We start from the raw sequence: 25,390 nt of genomic DNA on the forward strand, positions 1-25,390 counted from the left end.
AATGTCTGAGATCTTATTTTAAAGAAATTATTATTTGATTTTTCTTAAATGTCATTTAAATTAATTCAATCTTACATAAAAATTTTAGATTTAAAATGCCAGCATACTTTAATATAAAATAACTATGTACTTAAGAATGTTCAAATGGCATTATAAAATGGGGTAATTAACAGTGCTTGGGCTTGTAAAATAAAACATACAATAAACCTGTCGTTCTTTTGTTTATTTTAAATTATAATTTGAACAAAATTAATCTGTGAGTTTTAAAAAAAAATGGCCAAGATGGTAAAATCCAATGGTTTATATCACACACAGTAAAGATGAGGAAATTAATGTTGCCCCTTACCCAATATGCTTGAAGGACTATATATAATAAGATTATGGGAAGGGAGGGACCTGTGAGAACAGAAGCAGATTGGAATGATGCAGCTGCAAGCTGACAAAAATAAGGAGGATTAAAGGTTATCACCAAAAGTAGGAAGAGGAAAGGATGGATTTTATCCAGAGTCTCAGAAGAAGCACAGCCTTATTCACACCTTGATTTCTGATTCTGACTGCTAGAATTTTGAGAGAATAAATTCCTGTTGTTAGCTACATAGTTTGTGGTATTTTGTTATGTAACTCCCAGGAAATTTACATAGCCCCATTCAGGGCTGCCCTCTCACATATCACTTAACCACACATGGGCAGAAATAATAAACAGACCATAAAGAGAATAAAAATTGAAAACATACTTTTGGTAGTTAAAAACACTAACATTTACCTGCTATTACTATTACTACTACTACTAGAAAAACTTCTAGTCGTTTCCAGGAGTTACCATGGAACAGAGATAGAATAGGTATGCAATTAGTTATTGTGGAGATTTGGTCTGTTATGGTGTGGATTTAGGTATTTTCATTGTTATTTTGGACTCCTACAAAAACGAAAAGAGCTCAAACATTTGAAAATATATACAGATGTGAATTTGTATTCTAATTTTAGGACCTCACTATCTTTTAACACAACAGGTAGTTGTTAAGTTAATTTAAAAATCATAGTTTTCTTTATTTCTATTAGTTTATGTTGTATTGAGAGAAATATATCCATTTCAGCTAGCCAGTTTAGAATTTAGTGTAATGGAATCTGAAAGAATAATAAAAATATTCCAATTTTTATTATTCCAATACTTCTGTGCTAGAACATCAAAACACTGCATTATGTTGCATACATGTGCATATGTATATACTAAAGTATTTACATATACGCTTAAATTTTTTAATGTGTACATACTTTACAGTGTTCTTACAAAATTGTATAATATACATTGTAGCTAATCAAAAAGTGATTTTAATTACTTTTCACAAAAATCCACTTTTCTTATAGATGCACATCTGAAAATAAAACGGAAGTATCTATAAATATGCAATTTTTGTTTAAAATGCCATTTTTAGGAAAGAGTATAAACTCTTATAGATTGATTGATCTCTATTAATAATGAATTAACATAATATTTATAATAAATATTTTAAGGACTATAATAAATTTATTAAAGTTTTCACTGTGATGAGACAGGAACCATATTTCTCCAAAATAGTTGAAATGTTAATATTATGTTTATTGTAGGCAAATTATATATTAATTAACTTTCTAAAGATGGTCGATAAAAAATTACATAAAAATTACTGGCAGCCTTCATTAATTGTGTATTGATTCTAAACTTTATTGAAATGCTTATGCAGTTCTACTAAAGATACAGGTGATAATGTCACTGAGAATAATTTACCTACAACTTGTTCTTCTGCTGCAAAGTGCTTAATGTCATGCCTGAAAGAACTTGAACACACAATGTGTTCTACTGCTTAACTTATAATATATGTGCTCATTATAAAATGTCACACTTTTTTAATGTAATTTCAGGCAAGAGTTCTAGAAATGAACTTATTACTAAAAACTTCAAGTTCTACAATTAATTTATCAAATTCATTTTCAAAAGAAATAGAAATTTTCTTGTTCTCCATTGTTATTCTCATATAATAGATATGCTAGCTTGTGTCCACACTATAATGGTTTTATACTATCATGACACAGTTAAATATTTGGTAGAGCTACTCACTTTTATTTTCCAGGTATCTCTATTATGATTATTTATGCTTGATCATACTTATGCATCCTATACAAATGTTTTCATTAAATTTAAACTATTTAAGTATATCCGTTATAGCTTAACATTAAAAAATATTTTTAATTCACAATATCCTGATATTTTGATTTCCTCAAAAGCAATAACAGTGCTATTTATTTTAGTGAAGTGTTATAACTTTTTTTCAAATACTTTAGATCACTTTTTCAAATTATTTCCAGAAATATTGATGCAGAGATTAAAAAGAATTTTTTAACTTATATCAGTCTGCTGATACATAGGGTTTTTATTATACTATTAACTTAACAAAAATGTTTAACATGACATTTTGCTTGTTTTTAGTATTTATTTTCAGTGCATAAAAGCATGTTAAGTTCTAAGTTTCAAGGAGCAGAAATAACTGATAGATTCTTCATTAAGTCCCAAGAAGAAAGAGAAGATGATGCTTTTAGAACATGATTCATCTTACTTCTGCCAGTCTCCTCAGCATTTAAAATTGGGGAAAACAATCACTTCTATTGAAAAATCACTGGAAGAACTAAATTAGGAAACTTCTACAGTATGTTTAGCTATTGACTAACAAAAGAGATTCATTATGTTAGTTTCTTATTTGTTTTTATTTTTATCTTAAAGGTACATCTGAAGTAACGTGACAATAGTAAATTTATTTTTAGAAGGAAATTTCTGATGTAACTGAAAATAATAGGAAAAGCTTCAGAAAATAGGTGTCATGAAGACAATTCCAGAGGCTCTTAGTAATAACACTTAAAATAAAAACTGCAGATGAATGCATTCTAAGAATGTCACCCAACAGTGTACAGACAATGAATAAATTTTTTCAAACATTTGTGCAGGAAATGAACCATTCATCACCAACTGATTTATGACAAACCAAACCCAGAAAGATTAGCTGTCACAATTTAGATCACAGGGAATCAATGACACTGTCAGGGATTAAATCTCCATGATCCTCCAGCACTGTTGTAATATGACAAAAAAGGACCATGAAATGAATGGCAGTGGCAAGAGTTGCTGCTATTTTTATTGGGCACTGTCTACATATGTCTACAGCTGCCTCCTCGTCATTTATTTAAAACTATTGGAAAATATTATAAATGAGCTGCTATATTTATTGCTACCTTTCAGATAGAGAAACAGGAACAGAAAGAAAATAAGTAAATTCTCTCAACTCCCAAATAGCAAAAGGTTCAGATCTTGGTGACATGACATGAAAGAAAACACATCTTCTGGTCATTCATAGAGGACAAGGAGACTGTTTCCTCTCTTGTCATGTAAAAACCAATAATATCAAGTTGCCTTTTCAATATCCAATCAAACTTGTTTCTAAATAAATAGATAGACATATAGATAGATTCCCACATTAATCAGAGAGAGAGAAAAAATAAACATTTTCCAAAGTCCTTCTTATTATTTTCATATTCAATATTTGTCACCAATACCACAGCCTCAGTAAGCCTCCTAAGATTAGTATTCTTAAGCCATATTTATGATTAAATAATTGATATTATCAAAGAATGGTGCAGAACCATGCTCACTATACAGTAGATATAATTAGCTGGAAACTAGTTATCATTATTATTAAATAATTGATATTATCAAAGAATGGTGGCAGAACCATGCCCACTATACACTAGATATAACTAGCTGTCAACTAGTTATTAACACACAGAAATATAAATAATCAAATAATATTCCAATTTTTCAGTAATATAAAAATTATCAAAATAAGTCCTATGAGTTTTATAATATTATGATTAGGACAAAATAACCTCATTCTTTTATTTGTTCCACCTAAATATAAAAAAAAAAAAAACCTTTAATAGGTTACCTTAGAAAATACATGTTTATTTCATAAAACTGTTAGCAACTAATTGGTTCTTTTTACATTTATTCTTATTCATTTCTTCTCTAACACTGCACACTGAACCCAGGGGACCTCTACCACTGGCTAGATCCACAACATTTTATTTCAGTGATACAGTTGGAACAATTTTTGATGAAGGGTCTCACAGAGTTTCTGAGGCTGCCCTTGAACTTGCAATCATCCTGTGTAATTGTCATTATGTTCTATCTTTTCAAATTAATGTTATTCTTTGGTATGAATAGAGCTCTGTATTAAAACAAGTACTATGATTAAGACCTTTAAAATTTTCAGCATTAAAATATAGAGATATTATCTCCCATTACATGTGTTCTAATTAAAAATGAACAAATCAAAGAAATGTAAATAACATAAAACAGTTGAAAACATTTTTCTCAAACGTTTAAGATCATGTAACCTATTGAAGAATACATTATGAATTTTCTAAACAAATTCTTTAGGTAGCTATAGATGAGAAAGGAGGTTGTGATAGTTTATACTTTGCAAAGAGTAAAAAAAACTAAGATTAAAAGAATAAAAGGAAAACACAGCTGATAATTTGAACTTCTCAAATAAATTTCATAGTGATGGTCTTGCCCACATCATCAGGCTCACTCTGTTACTGATATTATCTGATCAATATCTGATATTCAAATTTCAGTTACAGAATAATGAGTGTAGCAGAAGACCATACATTCCCAACTTTCATTTTTTGGTTTGATGTCAGATATTTCATTTTTCTGTTTATTAACTATTTAATATCAGATACTTCATTTTTAAGTTCAAATTTTAGAGCAAAAATACACCAGAGTACCCATACAAATACAAATTAATTTACCTAATATAAAAATAGTCTTTCTGTCCTTCTCTCTCTCTCTCTCTCTCTCTATATATATATATATATATATATATATATATATATATATATATATATATACATATATATGTATGCACACACATAGTCATACATTTGTATGTATACAAACACACACATAGAGAAATATTCAGAAAATTCAGCTTTTACTGGAAAACATTACAAATGATGAAGTGAAAAAATTTTAAAAAACCAAATTTTTCTGACTATAACTGGTTGTATGAACAAAAAATTGACATGAAATATGTGTTATTACAAAGACATGTTATTATCAATGCCTGTCTCAACAGAGCAAAACGTCATCAGAAGACATCAGACAAATGCCTTTAAAAACTGACTATTTCAGCTACACAGTTTATTTTCCATTTTAAGACAAAACCAACTGATAATCAAGTTTCCATGAAGCATGAGTATGACACACTGGACAACATAAACCTCAAAGCATTTCAACAAGCTCCTATCCGATTCAGCTATGGTCCCCCCAATGCCTGTCCAGTCAGGACTTCACCCCCAGAGGCCTCAGCACAAGCATCCACTCTAGGCATTGCCTCACAGGGAAAGCCACAGTGTGCGCCCTCCTCATGCAGTACCCCTTCCAGCACCTGGTGCCCCGACACCTCTCCAGTGAAGGCTTTGCACCCTCAGGCCTCAGCAAAGCATTCTATCCAAGCATCTCCTCACAGGTACAAGCACAGTGAGGCCCCTCCCCACAAACTACCCTACCCAGCTCCTACCCCACCTTGAATCTCCAGTCCCCTGAAGCCTATTCAGCCAGGGCAGTGCCCCCACAGGCCTCAGTATGAGCACCCTTTCCAGGCACCACTTGACAGCAACTGGCAAAGTGTGGCCCCTCCTCACACACTACCTCACCTAGCACCTACCCCATCCAGTTCGGTTCCCCAATACTTCTCCAACCAGGGCCAAATGTCACATACCACTGAGGACACTGAAGCCCTCCCTACCTGAGGCTCTCCTCCAGGGTCCAGCAGGAAGGATCTCCAGTACTTGAAGGAACATGCTTCTTCATGTTCTGCGGGTCACTTATACATACCTGGAAACACATGGTGCAGAAACAGTTTGCGATATGCTCGCCCAAGCTTGTGTGAGTCATGCATGCACCTGTGCATGAGGGCAGGGCTTTGCACAGAAATATTTGGAGGCAATGCTAAGCAGCAACAGGCACAGTGCACCTTCTTCTAAGGCACTACCCCACCCAGCTCAGGTCCCCTAAAATCTCCAGCAAGGGCCCTTCCCCCACAAGCCTTAGCATGGTCACCCCTTCAGTCATTGCCTCCCAGGGACAGGCACAGTGTGTCCCCTCCCCTGCGCTACTCTACCAAGCTCCTACCCCATAGCGTTTCTACCTCAACCACCTCCTTACCCATGAGTTCCTACCCAACTCTGCTCCTGGTTCCTTAAGAACTATTCAGCCAGGGTCCCCCCCCCCACAGGCCTATGCAGGTCACCTCTCCATGAATGGCCTTACAGGGAGAGACACAGTGTGCCTCCTCCCCATGCACTACCCCACCCAGCTCTGGTCCCAGGATGCCACTCGAGCTGGGGTTGCACCCAACGAGCTGCTGAACACACTGGCACTCTCCCTACTTGAGGCTTTCCTCCTGGATCCACAATGGCCAACAGGAGTGCTGTGGTGAGCACTAAGATATCCCTATGGGAGGCCCCACATCCTCACTAGGAACTGGGATGTGGAAAGGATGACAGGGACATCTTCTCAGATGGCGACAAAGCTGCATGGCCAGGAACAGGGCAGTCCAAGCATCCTTCAGCAGGAAGGACCTCAAAAAATTGAAGACATGTGTTTCTCCACCATCTGTCAGACACTTCTAGGCTGTGGGAAACCCACTCTGCAGAAGCAGTTTGTGGTGCATCTGTGCGTGTGTGAGTCTGTGCTTGTGTCTGTGTGTATGTGCTGCGTGCAAGTGTGAGTCGAGGGTGGGGCTGTGCTCAGCGATATTGGGGCCAGGCCATGTGGTGGGTAGTGTGGCAGAGCAGAAAACAGAGCACCTGGAGATGGAAGGATGGCTCATGTTGCAGGAGCTGCTTCCATTGCAGGGAGGCACAACAGAACTTGCCCAGGTAGCGGTGCTGTTGGAAGCATTCCCTGTCTCAACCAGAGTGCAGGAGGCAGCCCTGGAGTCCCCTGGAGGTAACAGTTGGGGTTGATGCACACCTTTTGCTGTTTGGAGTCTAGAGAGTGCTCACAGTCCTCCTGGCTTCAATTCGTGGGAGGACTGCAGTTCTGGCCAATATGTTGCTGGGCACTAAGTAACTTGTGCCAAACATGGCAGGGGCAAAGCTGCAGGCTTTCTCTTTTTAACTAGTTGTCATTTCTTATTTAGTTCCCTTACCTATTACTGGCATGTTATATTTCTTCATACTTCAGTATTGGTAAGTTGTATGTTTTTAAAAATTTGACATTTTCTTCTAGGTCATCTGTTTTGTTGCATAATTTTCCATAATCTGGCAGTGGCGACGTGATCATCTGGCTGCCCATGACTGATGAGGTCCCCTGCCATTTACAATTATACGAATGAACTTGGAAGATATTTTGCTAAGTGAAAGAAGCCATGTCACCACTAAGCAAATAAGTCTTTTTTTTTAATAATATCCTTTCAACAAACTTTGATTTCAGTTATATTTTTGACTGTCAAATAATGTTTCTTATGGTGAAAATAACCACTCTATCTGCTCTTGTGACAAGGTTTAAACCACAAAATTCAAGAAACTTAATGAGATATTAGTTTCAAGTTTGTTTCAATTCTTCCCATGCTTTAATTCTCACACTGACCCTTAGAATATTGCGAGCCTGGACAAGTTAGCCTATGGAAGGATGAGAATATGTGAAGCCCAAGCAATCTAAATTGAAATTATCGTCAAGAATAGTCTAAAAATCTTAAGCAAAAAAAATATGCTGGAAGAATCCCAATACTCATTTCAAATTACACTGAAGAGACATAAAACAACAACAACAATAAGAAGCATGGTAATCATGTAAAGTGTACACAGAAATCAATGGACCAGAATTCAAGACAAAGAGAAAAACCAACATGTATATATTCATTTGATTCATGACAAAGGCGCCAAAAGCATAGGTTGGAGAAAAAAGAGCTTGGCACATCTTTTTATTGAGTGGCTGTTATTCTTATTGTAGAATATTTAAAATATATTTTAGATATTAATCCTTTATTGGGTATGTGTTTTGAAGTTATTTTAAGTTTGTAATTGCATTTTCATTGTTTTGATTGTTTCCTCTGCTGTGTAGAAGCTTTTTAGTTTCACTTCTCCATTTTAGTTATTGTTGACTGTGGTTTTGGTTTTATAACCAAGAAATCATATCCAAGAAAAGTTACTGATAAAAAGCTCCTAATTTCTACTGTGGTTAATTTTTGGTGTCCTTCAGTGCAGGTATTATATTTAAGTCTTTAATATCTATTGAGTTGTTTTTTGGTATGATGTAAGAAAAAAATTTACTTTTATTATTTTACTAGTGTATATTCAATTTCCTTATTAGCATTTGTTACAAATATTTTCCTTTCCCCTTTGTGTCTTTTTGAAAACTTTGCAGAAATTCACTTGGCATATATGTGTGTTTTATTTCTAAATTCTCTGTTTCAATGTTCCATATGTCATTATGTAAGGAAAATAACATTTTAATAAACTATGTAGTATATTTTGAAATCAAGAATTGTGATGACTCCTTCAACATTATTCCCTGTAAAATTTAATTTGGCTACTTGTAGCTTTTATGGTTTCACATGGATTAATGTAAAAATAAATATTGTCTTTGCTATGTCTGTAGCAAAGGTCATTGGCGGAGAATACTATTGAATTTAAAAACTACTTCGGGTGTTAGAGATATTTTAACCATATCAACTCTTAACACATAATCACAGGATGCTTATTTTTTGTACCTGCTTTAATTGCTTTTATCTATATTTCATAGTTTTCAGTGTAAAAGTTTCACCTTTAATTAATTAATTTATTTATTTTTAATTGGTTGTTCAAAATATTACAAAGCTCATGACATATCATCTTCCATAATTTGATTCAAGTGGGTTATGTTATCTTACTGTTTTTGATGCTCTTGTAAATGATATTTAATATTTTTTTGCTTTTAAAGTTGATTGTTAGCATATGAAACGTAACTGAATTTTGTTTGTTGATTTTATATCTTGGAAACTTACTGGATTTACTTATTTTGACAAAATTATTTGTAGACTCTTTAGGAGGAATCTACATGTAAGATTAAGTCATATGAAAACACAGATATTTTTAATTCTTTACAATGCAGATATTTTTATTCCTTTTCATCCACTATTTCTCTGAATCATAATACCAGATTTATATGGAAGAAAAGTGATAAAGGTGGGCCTTATTTTCTTGCTCCTGATATTAAAAGAAAAGCTTTATATTTTTTTATTGTTGATGATAATATTAGATGTGGGCTTTTCATATATTGATTTGATTATATTGAATTGAAGTCCTACTTACAAAGTTTATTATAAGATTTTTTTTGCCATGAAAATATGCTAATTTTGTAAATTTTTTTTCTACATTTATTTAGATTCTTTCTTAATCATGTATTTATTAAATGTGATATATCATGTTTATTGATTTGAGCATTTGTGTGATCTTTTAATATACTATTAGACAACTTGCTGTTGTTATTCTTTGAGAGATTCACATCTATTTTAATCAGGGATATTAACCTGTAATTTAATATCATTTTAATACAATTGTCTAATACTAGTATCAGGATAATGCTGTACTCATAAAATTAATTGTGATATCTTATTTCCATTTTTCAAGAAGAGTTTAAATTAAAGAATTGGCATATTTTCAAAAATCAGGAGAATTTACCTGTTAATTGGTCTGGTCTTGGGATTTGTGTTTTTAACTAGTTGCCATTTCTTATTTAGATCCCTTACCTATTACAGGCATGTTCTATTTCTTAGTACTTCAATATTGGTAAGTTGTATGTTTTTAGAAATTTATCATTTTCTTCTAGGTCATCTGTTTTGTTGCATATTTTCCATAACCTCATAGTAATCTCTGCTGCATGATTTTTCCCTTGTGGAATCAATTAGAATGTTTTCTTGTTCATTTCTGATTTAATTTATTTGAGTATTCTCTTTTCTGATTTTTATTTTAATCTCAGTAATTTTTATTAGTTTGGCTTACCTTTCTAAGAAAATAAATTCTCACTGATTGTTGACTTTTTCTCTATTATTTTATAATTCTCCCTTTTATTTATTAGTGCTTGATTGTATTTATTCTGTATTTTAATGACTTTGTGCTTACTTTTCTGGTATGTTGCTCAGTATAGAGTGGTTTTCCAGAGTATGTGAGGCTCTCGGGTCTATCACCAGCACTGCAAAAAAGATCATAATAGTAACGTTAGGTAGGCTGTGTAAGCTCTCCTTTGTTTTTGTAAAGTTATTGAATTTACTTATTCTGACAAAATTTGCTATTAACTTCCTGGTTTTGCTACTTCTCTTAAGTTTCTGAGTTGGATTTTGATTTTCATTTCTCTCAAGATACATTCTACTACACATTCTGATTTCTTATTTGCTTAATTTTTTTTTGTTCAGGAGTATGTTGTTTAATTTCTACATACTTATAAATTTTCCCATTTTTCCTTTCTTTATTAATTTCTAGTTTCATTCAACTGTAGTCAAAAAACATACTTTATATACAGTGTCAATGTTCTTAAATTTTTTACATTACACACAATCTGTCCTAAAAATATATTTTGTGTACACTTGAGGGAAAATGTGATTTATTTCTTTGTTGATTGGGTGTATTAGTGTATATATTTCTATAAATTTAATGTATTACTAATTGTTATAATATCTAATACTTTTATAATTTATTATATAGTGATATGCTTTTTGGACAGTACATGTACTTGTTTCCTGTTATCCTAAAAACAATACACCTTAATAGCAGTATTTCTTTTTTTCTTTTTTTAAAGGGTTTAATTTGATTCATGGTTATAAAAGTCAAACTCAAAGGCCCACATTTGTTAATGGCCTTTTTGATTGTAGAGTTAAAGATGATGCAAGGCATCGCATAGTGAGAGACATGAATGCTCACTCCTGTTGATAAAACATACTATCATTTCCATTAATTAAAAGCAGCAAGTGTAAATTCAACCCATCAAATCATAGTAAAAAAACTCAAAATCCTATGTAGGTACATAATATTCTGCATTCATATAACCAGCCACTGCCAAGATTAGGGAATTTTAAATCTTCAAAAGTATTTAGATACCTCTCATCAATAAAAAGCAATTATTGCATTTACTATTCAAAAGGAAAAAAAGCAATTAATATTGTTTGCTCACTAGTCTTTCCTAGGGAAAGATTATTTTTATACCACAGATCCTACAAAATCAATCTATATTACAGAATTATATGGAAATACAGTAACAGCACACTTAGTCTTGACTAACAGTTTATGCATAGAGGTGCAAGAATTTTTCTGCACCACATTTCCTTTGTAATGAGCATATTCTCTCTGTCATGTCTCATTAAAATGTTATATTTTTCACCATTAATTTACTCAGAATATATTAGTGAACCAAAAGTTTCCTTTTTCTCATTAAAGTAAACCACATATAGATAATATTGCCATATTGGACTGGAATAATTTATTCCTTTGAAAAGTATCTTAAGCTTTTTTCTTACAAATTGCTTATAATTGAGAATGTTAATACTTTTTGTAATTAAGTCTTTCATAATTCTTTATTGCTGTTCAATTTCCAGGATGTGTTTCTATAGTTAATGTACTCCAGATTTTATTGTAATGCGTGCAACACTACAATACTATTAACAACCCTTGTATATTAATCAACTTTTTGCTACAATGTATGTGAATGATAATTACACACATTATTGTCCTAGGAATAAATTTTATTTAGTGAAGTTTTCTAAGAAGATCAGCATTTGCATACCTAAAACTTATTTAAAACTGAAAGACCTGAAGATCTGCTTCAGATTGCCCTCAAGGCTTTTTAACTCACACTAGCAGGAAAAATACAATAAGGTAATTTTTGCAGCCCTGGAGGAATTGCATGGTATTATGCCTGTGTCAGAATTTACAAAATGTTTTCAGTGGCATGTGGTGTGGCATCTTTTCTGTTTAAGAGGAAAAATTCATTCTTCAAGAATTTGCTTTTTCATACTATTTTAAAAATTGTAAAAAAAAATATTATTTACTCTGGGTCTCTGTAACCTAGTGTGCATCAAGAGGGAAAGGCACATATTGTTCCTTTATAGAGGCAACACTTTTCAACAATAGTAGTAAATCACTTTATTATGAATATTAGAACTCTACTGCCACATGACCAAGTCAATCAAGAGGGCTAACATGACAGCTGGGCAAATTTTAATGTGTTTAGTTCTGCAGTTCATTTTTATGAAAAGTTATGTGAAATAAAAGAATCCTATAAATAGTAAAAGGAGGTAAATAGTGCTCTATGGCTTAATTAAATGGTGTTAATACATTTGTACATAAGGTAAAGTTTCTCTGCCTACAAAAAGGACAAAAAAAATCTAGAAATAGCACAACTGTTTATATTAAGAGTTGAGAGCAGGAAATACTTCATTCTAAGTTTTGGTGCCCTAAATAGCTAGTAATACAGCTATTTATTTTTTTTCTTTAGGCTAGATCAACCATTCCTTCCACCTCTTCATTCTACTCCTTCCTACAGAAATCCACATCAAATGAAAGAAATTTACAGCACACTATTATTTGAGGATAAAGGCTAAGGCAACACTTCTAGCAACCCAGCTAGAACCACAGCCCTCTGAAACAGTAGAGTTCCTGGGAGAATGTGAAAAAGCCATCCAAACAATATTTGCCTACTTTTACAGAAAGATACTGGAAATAAAAGGGGCATGGAATTCAACAGTTGGCTAGAGGTGTTTTACATTCAGTTGTTTGGAAGAATAACCAATTTAGGTTCTCTGAATCTTCTGGTTAGAAAACACAGGATTACATTATTAACTCTTAAAGTACATTGAGACAAGGAAAAAAGTTACTTGAGGATAACATGGTCTTTGCATTTAAGGTGAATCTGCAATAAGAGACCTGCTCAACTCACAGATCTGGAGATTATTGGGGGAAGATGAGCCCTAAGTGACCAGCTGTCACTGAGATATACAGGTGATTACTTAGTAGATGCCTGCCAAGGTAAACCAGATGTGGCTACCGGGCAAGCTTAAGAAAGAGAATAAATCTTGTCCTTGACATGCACAGTTGTTTTTACAGTGATACCCAAATTCTGAAAAGATGATTGACTTTTACAGGGAATTAATTAGACAAGACAGCTCACTTTCAAAGTAGCTCAACTCTTAGAATTTCCTCTGTAACAATGAATTGAACTACAAACACTTCAAAACACTGGATCATGCTCAGTCAATAAGTTAAAACTATGAGGATCAAAAGGTTATAATGGCAGCAGTGAAAGACAAATCCTATTTACCAAAGGGTTGGGATTAAGATAATCATTTAGTATTTTCTGTACAGAATGGGTTACCAAGGAAGAATATTTTCATTATGGCTATAGGGTGAAGGCCTTTCAAAGTCCCTTGCCCACTCCCACAAATCAAATCCCCAGTGGCAATGAAAGTTCCAGGATACCTAGCCTCCCTCCTACCCTGCCCCCAAAACCATACCAGGTGTCTGTAGTCCAGTCGCCCCTGCTTCACAACCTGCAGAGGAATCAGCTGCTGCTCACTTCAGTAAATCCAATACTAAGGATAGGGGGAAGAGAGAGAGCTTTTGTGCAGGGCCACAGCCAGCCAGGCTGATAAGGGTATGGCATGTCTTCTGCCCAATGTTCCAGGGCGCCATTTGCTTCAAGGGAAGACCTGGAGACCTGAATAGGGCTCTCCCTAGCACAAGAAGTCTTCAGCCTGAGGGGTTTACAGGAGCCACACCTCTCAGGGCAGGTCATTCTCAGAGCCAGAGGCCTCCTTGGGTCTGGTAATAGTGGCAGTCACAGCCATCCCTCCAGGTTGTAGGGTGGGGCCAGGATGTCCAGGAAGGCAACGGGTCCATCCACCACGTAGATCTGTTGCAGCTTGGCCCTGTGAGGCGTGAGGATGCAGAGGCCGCTGACTTCAGTGTACTCAGCCATAAAGTGCCAGCACTCCTGGCCAACCGCCTCCCAATCTAGGGCCTGCAGTGGGGGCTTGAACTACTGCTCTGGCAGCAGGGACCGTGGTAGTTGCCCGCTCTCCGCCTCCAACTTGTCAGTACAGCTGATGTGCACGTGCCGTAGAGGACCTTGAGCTTCTCCTGCATGCCAGGGTGGTCGTGCAGCGGGATGGACGTGCAGCTCTCCAGCAGGAATACTCCAAGGCTGAAGCCATCTGTCTCCTAGACATGCATGTAGGTGACCGGCGGCAGATTGGGCAGCAGGTTGTGCGACAGCGATTGGGGCGTGGCCTTATGCGGGGCCATGTTGAGTCCTTGGCATGAGCCTGGGTCAGCAGACTTTTCAGCTTGCTCTTGTTTTCCTGGAAGCCAGGTGGCATTGCTACCTTGGAGCCAAACGCTGAGCCAAGATCGGCAGTGCAGTGGCGGTCCCCGCTGCCTTGAAAGTGAGGCATGCCCAGTTAGTGATCAGTTAGGTCAGGGAAGACGTGTTGTCTTGGGTCTGCTTGGCTGTTTCTTCGTGTGCTGGGCCGGCTCCCTGCTTTCCTCTGACCTTTGCGGTCCATGGCGGCTTCCACGATGGCTAGCAGCCCTGGACTAAGTGGAAGGCCCCTTGTAAGGATCTTCCTGTGGGGTTCATGGTATGCCAGCCACCGTCACTATTACATATTTTAAAAATAGGGCCTAGCACCTAAGGAATGCTCATTAAATGTTTATTGGTGATGAATTCTATTTATTTGCAAACATATATATTTAGCCCTACATATTGTTCATAGACCCCTAGTGGCATTGCATAAATCATTTTTCTCTGTCTTGCTATGGGTTTGTTGGTGTGAGGCAGCTGTTGGGGATGTTTCCGCTTTGAAGATCCAAAGTCTCCTTTAGGTGCAAAATCAAAATCCCAAGATCTAGACATCAGGTCAAGTATGAGGCTACATATCTGGGATATAGTATTTTGTTATTTCACCCAATTCTGCAAAGTATTTGGAAACTGTTGCTGCCCCACCTCGATCATAAGAGAACATGCTGACATGATGGGGATGGCAGGTTGGGAAGATAGATGGCTCTTGGGTCTTTAACCACATGCATCATCATGACACAAAATTATCCAACTCTGGACTAGTCCTGTTTCTGAGCAACTCCCTATGTTGAAATCTCTCTTATTTGGGGCTTCTTCTACTGGGAGTTGAATGCATGCTAAGCAATCCTGATTCCCAACTGTTTACAGGATATAGTAGGAGTTTCTTATAAATTGTATTGGAAGACCTGAACTGCCCCATGTTGCCAGCTTCACTTCAGCAGTTTTCTCCGTTAATGTACTATCTACCCTTCCTCTTTGTGCTCCAGACTCTATGTCTGGTTTGAAGTTTTGTAAATATGCTCTCCCTCATTCTCACCTACTGCCTTGTCTGCTAGATGTTCGTCTAACCCCACCCCTACCCATTTTTAAGGTTGTTAAGAATGCAACGTGAGGTGCACTCTCTTAACAGATTTTTTATTTATATAAAAGCTGGTTAACTCTAGACACAATGTTATAGAAGAGATCTCTAGAACTTATTCAGTTGAAACCTTATACCTATTTAAATCAGCTCCCTACTTACCTCTCCCTGCAGACCGTAAAAACCACTATTCTACTCTGTACTTTTGTAAATTTGACTGTTTCAGTTGTGTCATATATGTGAATCATGTAGTATCTCTCCTTTTGTAACTGGCTTATTTTACTTAATATATTGTTTTCAAGGTTGATACATGTTTTTAGGTATTTTAGGATTCCTTTCTTTTTGAAGGTGGCATAATATTCTAAATGTCTGTATACACATCTTTTTTATCTATTTAGCCACTGATTGACATTTAGGTTATTTGACATCTTGGCTACTGTGAGTAGTGCTAGTCTTTTGATTTTTTATAACAGTCATCTTGTCAGGTTTAATGAAGGATAAAAGTCATGTGGTCCCATCAATAGCTACAGAAAAATCAGTTCATATTCTTTCATGATAAGAATTTTCAACAAACTAGGATCAGAACATAATTAGAGGTTATATATGACAAGTCCACAGCTAATATCATATTCAATTGTGAAAACTGGAAAGATTTTCTTCTAATATCAGAAACAGTATGCAAAGGATGCTCACTCTTAACTTTTCTATTCATGTTCAGCACAATACTAGAAGTCCTTGTGGGAGCAAATGGGGGTTGGGGGAAGAAAATACATTTGATTAGGAGATAAAATTGATCCTGTTTGTGGATGATATAACCTGAAAGAAAACCCTTGGGGACTGGGGCTGTAGTTTAGTGGCAGAGCACTTGCCTAGCATTTGTAAGGCACTGGGTTCGATTCTCAGCACCACATAAAAGTAAACAAATAAAATAAAGGAATTTTGTTCACTACAAGTACAAAAAAAATTATTAAAAAAGAAAGGAACAAAAAATCTTTGGACTGGGGTTGTGGCTCAGAGGTAGAGCACTCAGCATGCGTGAGGCATGGTGTTTTATCCTCAGCACCACATAGAAATAAACAAATAAAATAAAGATATTGTGTCCACCTATAACTAAAAAATAAATATATTAAAAAACTCACATACACCACAAAAATCTGGTAGAACTAATACATTAATTTAGAAAAGTTGTAGGATTAAAACACAAAGAAACAAAGAGCCATCACATTTCTATGTACTAATAACAAATTATCTGAAAGGAAAATAATACCATTTACAATAGCATCAAAAAGAATAAATTATCTAGGAATAAACTAAGGAGGCAAGAGACTTGTACACTGATTCTACAATATGTTGATGAGAGAATTTGAAGAAGACACAAACAAATAGACATGCCTCATTCATGGATTGGAAGACTTAATGTACAATAAGTATACTACTCCAAACAACCTACAAGTTCAACACAATCTTTATCAAAATTCCATTTGAATTTTTACACAATGAAAAAAATTTAAAATTCAATTAGAAAAACAACTGACTGTGACCAGCCAAATAAGTCCTGAGTAAGCAGGACAAAGCTGGAAGCATCACATTACCTGGCCTCAAAATATGCTACAAAGTACTAGAAAGCACAATAGTATAAAACTGGCATAAAACAAACAATGAAACAGAATAGAAAGCCCACATATTTACAGTCTTTTTTTGACAAAGGTACCAAGTACCCAGAGGGGAGAAGGACTATCTCTTCCATAAATGCAGTTAGGAAAATTATGTATCTACACACAAAAGGATGAATTGGGTCCTCATCAACAATTACATTCATTGATCAACTCAAAGGTGACATATATATGGATATGCCACAAGGAAACCCATTCTGCTATATAATGAATATGCACTAGTCAAGATAGATTGACATTGCCAAAAATTTGGGAAATTCGCAAAATATATCTCCTTTTGAAATTTCAAATAAGGATATATAACAGTTTCATATTACAAATATTATGGTAAAACAATCAACTTCAGAGGGACTAATGATAAATGTACCAGAAAGTATAAAACCACAGGGAGACAATATAAGAGGAAAAGTTCTATAACACTGATAAGGGCAATGATTCTTTCAGATATAATTCCAAAGAAAATGTCATCAAATGGAAAAAAACTTCACAGCAAAGAAAATGATTAACAAAGTGAAGAGAGAAGCCACAGATTGGGGGAAATTATTTACCAACCATATATCTGACAAGTCTATTACCCAAAATATATAAAGAACTCAACAGCAAGAAAACATGACTTGATATTTTTAAAAAATGGGCAAAAGATTGAAATGGACATTTCTCAAAAGAAGACCTGTAAATGTCGAATAGGTACATGTCGAATGAAAAAAGATGCTCAATGTCACTAATCATCAGAGAGTGCAAACTAAAACCACAATGGGCCATCACCTCACTGTAGTTAGAATGGTCACTGCCCAAAAGTTGAAAAATAAGAGGTGCTGGGGAGGGAGCAGAGAAAAGGGAATCTTTGTGTATTTTTGGTGATTGCTTAATTGTGTCTGTCTTTTCTTGCGCTACTTTCCTTTTTTAGTAACTATGTTATCTTGAACTGTATTTAGATGTTTTAATTACTCATAAATTTTCTTCTGAGGTCTGCAGGAGTGGACTTTCAAAAGAATGCTGTGCCCAAGTGTCCAGGGTCTGGATATTGTTAGTTTTCTCTTGCTCTGCAGTATGATTTCCTGAACCTCATGGTTTTTCAAAACTTGTGGTTTAATAAACCCAGATCTGATACACCAGTGATTGTAGACATGAGCAGATCCACTCTTTGTTAGCACTTAGATAAAATCCAGTACCTGTAGTTTGAACTGATGTGTAGGTGACCATCCTATCCATTTCAACTTAGTTTTTTTTTTTGGAAAAAAAATATGGTTTTATTTTCCCTTAAGGTCATTAACTGCTTTAGGATCTGATGAAACATGTAAAAATACTTGTTGGTAAAGGCAGGATGTTCTTTTACTTTCATGAATACACTTCCATCCTGCTCCTACTTTGTGTTTTACTCATATAACTAAATTATATGCTCCAGAATAAGCTGTCCTCTAATCTGATTGCTTTGTCTTTTGTAGTCCTGGATTTTATTTCCCTAATTCTAAATGTATGACTGAGACAGAAGAAGCACTGCTAGGAGGACTTGGCTCTTGTGGGTTCAGCTCTGGTTCTCTAAGTCAAGAAGCAGGTTGCAGGAGTTACAGAGCAGAGCTTACACATTTTCAGAAGCAGATGCAGTTTAAGTAACAAGATTTGGTTGTTTATATACTGAAATCAACATATTTTTGGTATGTTTTCTATATTATTTATTTACTGACAATCATTTTCAAATTCTTTTTAAGATGCATGTTGTCTTAAATTTTGAGACTGCAGAGTTTTCTGAATATCATCATAAATATTTAATGAGCTGTTAGCAAATGTCCCATTAAAACTGTATGGTAAGTAAACATGAATTTGAACTGGAAATTAATAATTGTTATTGACAGACTAAAGAGATTGATATAAAATGTCAAAAAGAATACTTTTTTAAAAAGTACTGCATTTAAATTTCAAGCAACACTGAATAGTTTTGAGTTATATTGTTTTCTCCTCTCTCTTTTTTTAAAGGAAGTATAAAAAATTACTCCTTCTGAATTGAAAACAGTTATGATTGATTCCAACTACTGCATGAAGATTCTAGGTCATGCCAAAGATTATTCTGTGAATATTAAGAAAAGAAGGAAAAATGAAGGAGAATCTGTAAGACAAATGGGACCTAAAATTTATGAAATTATTTCAGCAGTTGATAGAGAGCTATAGCAATAATTCCTTTAAAATATATTGTTTATAGATTCTTTATGTCATTTCTGTATGCCTAATACTGGAATTTGTCTCCCCTCCCATTTACTAAAGGTTTTTCTTAAAAAACAATAATTAAACACAAAAGCATTCATGTCTCTCTTTCTCTCTATTTAAGGAATCACCCTCATGGGAAGCTGAACATCTCAAGGGCTATCATTCAGGAGCCACCTAGAATAAAGTGGCTGTGATCCCAAGGTAATTTTCAGGTATGAGTTTCTAACAGTAATAATAGACAGTGTAATCCTTCAATTCAGCTTTTATTTTCCAATGAATAAAATAGTTTAATACATCTTACCAGATAGTTGAAAGTGAGTTACTGATTACAGATGGTTTATTTGCTTATTTTTCTGACTAATAACATTTATTTTTCCTCTATGAATATTTTAGATATTTTAGCTTTTTTTGGTCAGCTTTAGTGAAAGCTTTAGTGTTTCAAGTGCAGGGATTTTTGTGTGACTGTGTGTGTGTGTGTGTGTGTGTGTGTGTGTGTGTGTGTGTACAGTTTTTGGACTGTACAGCTTTGTTGGGGAATACATCACATACCATGCAATTCACCCACTTGAAGTGCACAATTCATCAATTAACTGTTATTGTTGTGGTAAAATCCACATAACATAAAAGTAATCATTTGCTCATTTTAAGTGTGCAGTTTAAGTGGCATTGAGTACACTTACACTATTGTGCATCTGTCACCAATATCCATCTCCAGGATGGTCTTTCATCTTAAGAAACTGAAGCTCCACACCCACTAGACACTCTCTCCCATTCTTCCCTCCTCCATGCTCCCAGCAACCTACCATCCTACTTGGGCTTCATGAACTTGACTACTCAAGGTGCCTGGTATAATTGCCTGAATGCAGTCTTTGGCCTTTTGAAACTGTCTTATTTTACTTAACTCAGTGACTTCAACATTCATCCATTTTAGTCTGTGGCCAGCGCAGATGGTGTGAAAGGTTTGGTCATGCAGCAAAATCCTCAGGGAGTTTAAATTAAAGACACAGACACCATTTTATTTTTAAACCAGCTCCTGGATGGCTCTTCAAACCCTCAGTTTCAAGCTCCCCAAGGGGTTAGCCAGGTTTTACTGAAGATGAGAGAGAGAGAGAGAGAGAGAGAGAGAGAGAGAGAGAGAGAGAGCGCACCTGATAGGGAGAGGGCTTTTATTGGAGAACAAAGGATTCTGGGGAAAATCCCATCCAATGAAGGTCAAGGGGGCAGTGTGGCAAGGTCAGGTGTGATGATTGAATCTTTGGGGCAGTGGTGAGACATGCCTCCACATGGACAAACTTTCGAACCCAAGAAGGGTGGGGAAGGCTCTGCCACATTAAAAGTGACTGAGCACCTCACACCCAGCTGGGGAGGAATCTCAGTCATGTGCAAGGATGGTATCCCACAGTCGATGTTGTAGAGTGGGACTAGGTTTTTTGTAAGGCCAAGTAGTATTTCAATGTATGTGTTCACAGATCATGTGGTGCATGTGCAGATCAGTTTATTGATCCATCCATCCATCTATCCATCCAAGGGCTTGAGTTGCTTTCATCTTTGGGCTATTGTGAAAATACTGGGGTCATGAACATAGGTGCATCTCTTTCAATTGATTTTTTGAAGGCTTTCAGCTATACACCCAGAAGTAGAATTGCTAGTAGTTAAAGTTTTAAAGAACTGTTGTACTATTTTCTAAAGTGGCTGCACCAATTAACAGTACCCTTAATAGGTCTATAATTTTAAACACACAGAATCCTAAAGACCTCAGCCAATATTAAAGTTCCAGTGACTTCTAAATGAATTGTCTTCTGAAAGCATCATATCATGAGTATTCCAAGTCCAAGTAGCCCCTGGTCTACCAACTCTGTGACAGTGGGAATTTTACCCCAGCATGTACTTTGCACCATGCCCCAGTGAAGCCTTGCATGTGGAAGAGGTCAAGGTTTATCTGTTGGATAATTGTTTCTATGGACAATGACCTTAGAGCTTAATCATGTCGCACTTGTCAGAATAGCTGGCGACCAGTACCTGAGGTAGCATTGTGGAAACCGGGGTATCATGGGACCCTCTTGTCTGTCTTTATAGCATGTGTTTGAGGCAAATGACAGCTCTCCTTGTTGGTTTGCATCAGTTCACTTTAGTCCTCAATGAATAGAAAAGTATTGACATTCCCTGTGCTTCTAGAATGCAGAGTGGTTTTAATTTAGAGAGACTAATGATAGTGTTAATCTTACCCTTCATTCCTAAACCCAGCCCCTTTCGTGCCCTGCATCCTGTGCAGTCTGGCTTCTCTTAACCTACACAAGGAGCTGTGAAGCCTGGGATCCACAGAGCTCAACGTTCAGCTGCTTAAAGAAGGGAGCATCATTCTTCCAACCTGAAAAACAGTCCTACAATTTAAAAGCAGAATTCCATTTTCTCAAAGGACACTTTCAGTAAACCAATCCCCCCCTCAAAAAAAAAAAAATATATATATATATATATATATATATATATATATATATATATATATACACACACACAGAACAGTTTATTGATCTATCTATCTATCTATATCCCTCTATATGTGTGGTGTGTGTGTATATATATATATATATATATATATATATATATATATATATATATTGCAAATTAAATGCCCCCCATGAGCTTGAGTTTTAAAAGACTTCAAAGAAATTCAAACGTCTTCTCCCATCCAGGAATTTCAAATTCCAGTCTTCATATTGGTAAGTTGGCCTCAAGTAGGTTTTAAAAAAAGAGGGGAAAAATAGGAGCCTTTTATTCTCCCCAAGAAAAATAAATTGCAAGAGGACATATAAAATGCTGAACATTATGTGTTAGCTTGATAGAATTCTGAGCACTGAGGTCTGCAATGAATGCCTGGTTAAGAGGTTCATGTCAAGCAATACATGAATCATTTCAACTAGGATTTTTAAAGCTTTCAGTTATTGTTTTCATCATTAGCAATTCAGATTACATTTATAATGGTCTCCCAACAGCCTTTCAGTAGCCTATCTTATACTTTGAGCAGAAAGAAAAATAACTCTTAATGCAGAAATATAGTGCAACTTGATACAACTAGATGCACAAATGAGGATAAAAGCTCAGAGCCTGAGGTATCTAGTGGGGGTTGAGAGGAAATGCCACACACTCATGCACACACACGCAGAGAATTGTTAAAAATTTCCAAGAGTAAATTTTACAAGACCAATGCTCTAATTCTTGAGCTATGGAGCCAACTCCAATAGTAAATTTTCATTGTAGTCTTTCCTGGGAAAGAGAAAACACAATTATAGTCTTCAGGATTCTTAGGTCCTGAAATACTCTCATTCCCACACCTAAGTACCTCCTCTGTTTTAATCTAAATATTTGAGTACCTCTCTGCTGTCCTGCACTTTCCACCCTGATCCTCTCTGGGAGATTCAGTTTTCGATACTTTTGTTAACCTTTTTTTTAAAGCAAGTAAATTTCAACATACAGGTTTCAACATATAAATTCATCAGTGCCCAGAAAATGTGGTATTTTCCAGCACTCCTCACAGCATGTACTTCAAACCTGTCTTTCAGGGCTTTTGGCTGAGGCCATGTGTTAGTTTTGAAGACCGAATTTCAATATGTTGGTGACTGGACTTATACACATCAGTCTTCCCTTTTCACAGCTTCATTTACAGCAAAGAATCTTCATCTTGGAATTTAGAAAGAAGCACAAGTCTTTTGTTTTATTTTTACACCAGTTCTGCTCAGGATGGGCTCCTTTTCTTCTATCATCTGCTGCCTCCTGGGCTAAGTTGGGCAGGCAAGCGGACTAAGCTGCTCACTGGTCTTGTTGACAAATACAGAAGTATCTGTGAATACATTCCAAGGGGCTTATTAGATTTTCTGATGGAGAAGCTGATAAACCAACAAAATTATATATTATCATGTACACAATGACCTCAAACTTCTAAGAATATGTAGTTTAAAATATAATTTTGTTTTCCAGCAATTTCATGAAAAAACCATTCTTTCCTAGAACTTTCTTTTTTTTTGGGGGGGGGGATGTTCACTGGGGATTGAACTCAGATGCACTCCACCACTGAGCCACATCCCCAGCCCTGTTTGATTTAGAGACAGGGTCTTACTGAGTTGCTTAGAGCCTCGCTTTTGCTGAAGCTGGCTTTGAACTCATAATCCTCCTGCTCCAGCCTCCCAAGCTGGTGAGATTACAGGCATGCACCACCATGTCAAGCCTAGAACTTTTAATATTTTGCTTGGATGATCTTGATCAACTTCTAAATAAAAAAGGGAAATTTTGTGATATACAATGTTCTCTTATAAAGATATCTTAATTACTTTCAACATAAAGCACTCAAATTAAACATACTATAAAGTAATATTATATATTAATACAATTTAAAAGCAGAATTCCATTTTCCCCAAGGACACTTCCAGTAAACCAATCCCCCCCCTCAAAAAAAAAATATATATATATATATATATATATATATATATATATATATATATATATATGAATAAGATGGAGTATTACAAAAAACTCGAATTGAATCATAAATACTTCAAGGTGAAAGCAGGGCTGGGCCGACTTTGGCCACAGACCAACTCTGGCAGATGGTCTGTGTTTTTAGAGCCTATAAGATAAGAATTATTTTTTTTACATTTTTACTGAATTGATGGAGGAGGTAGAGAAGGGGGAATTGTGTTTCCCTTAAAGCCTAAAATATTTAATAGCTAGTTCCTACAGAAAAAGTTTGCTGACTACTGATATAAAGGGTAATGTGATTGAAGCAGCAAATATCTACTAAAGCAAATATTAATGTGATATTTAAAATTTATGTTTATGCCATCTCTTCACATACAAAAGTTATCAAATTTATCAACATAACTTCTAATAACTCTGTTCTCAGTTCACATATTTCTAACTTTGATGACAACACATTATCCAAACCCATCACCTCTCACCTGAACTTCTGTATCATCTTCTCTATTTCACATTATTCTTCTTTCTTCAATGAATTCCTAACTCCTTGTTGGAAGCTATTTTAAAATACAAGATTTTATGTAATTCACTTGGTTAAACTCCTTTAGTAGCTTTTAACTCACTTTAAGATAAACATTTTTGAAAGTTCTTCATGATATCATACCTTCAAATCTCTAGAGTCCAAAATTATAACCAACATTGCTTATCTTTTCTGTATTTTCTGACCCCACCAGCCAAAACCATATACTAATCCAGAATTGGAGTCTCTTGAGTCTGAGTTTTCATTTGTCTGTAATATTCTCCCACCCTCACCTTTTCTCTTACCTAGTTCTTACTTATCTTTCAGATTCTCCATTAAATACCAGTTTCATAAGAAATCCTACTTCAAACCCATAAAATAAATCACATATTTATAACATATACTCCCATAACATTGTCTATATTTCCATCTTAGGATTTACTATGATTGTACTCTATTAATTATGGAAAACATATTTTTTGTTTCTTTACATTTTACAGAGGTAGGGCCCATGACTGCTATCTATCAATCACACAGTGTGGAGCACTTCTTAGGTACTTAACTCTCACTTGAATAAACAAATAAATAAGGAATAAAGAAGCAAGTCAATGAATAAGACAATAAATATAGAAAACATATCCAATTTTGTAAACAAACTCAACTTATAGTGTTGTGTTTTAGAAATATAATTATATGGGCATCTCAGAACTCTTGAAAACTTAAATTTTATTACTCATATAAAGACATCCACCTTTGTAAGGAACTAAACTTTCTGAATCAGCTGAAACTTTGTTCCCATTTTGACTCTTCACCTGTCATTTTAACATCTCTCCCTGACAAGTATTCACTCACAGTGTGTTCACATATGTGTGCACACACATGCACCACGCCTCCTGTCATCAAGATTGCAGGGGTTCCTGAGAACTCTGCATTCTCTTTCTTCACATTGTCATTCACCATCTCCATTGCTTCCTGACACTGACATCTTGGGTCTGAGTTTTCTCTGCTACTTTCTATTTTTGCTG

The 25,390-nt window shown here is 35.3% G+C and overlaps 1 pseudogene; it reads right to left on the minus strand.

Moving 5' to 3' along the window:
- Nucleotides 1-13,763: 13,763 nt before the first annotated feature.
- On the minus strand, nt 13,764-14,518 carry LOC143641078 (2-aminoethanethiol dioxygenase-like; annotated as a pseudogene).
- Between the last annotated feature and the right edge of the window lie 10,872 nt (nt 14,519-25,390).

Source organism: Callospermophilus lateralis, unplaced genomic scaffold (assembly GCF_048772815.1).
Source record: "Callospermophilus lateralis isolate mCalLat2 unplaced genomic scaffold, mCalLat2.hap1 Scaffold_84, whole genome shotgun sequence".
Classification (NCBI taxonomy): domain Eukaryota; kingdom Metazoa; phylum Chordata; class Mammalia; order Rodentia; family Sciuridae; genus Callospermophilus; species Callospermophilus lateralis.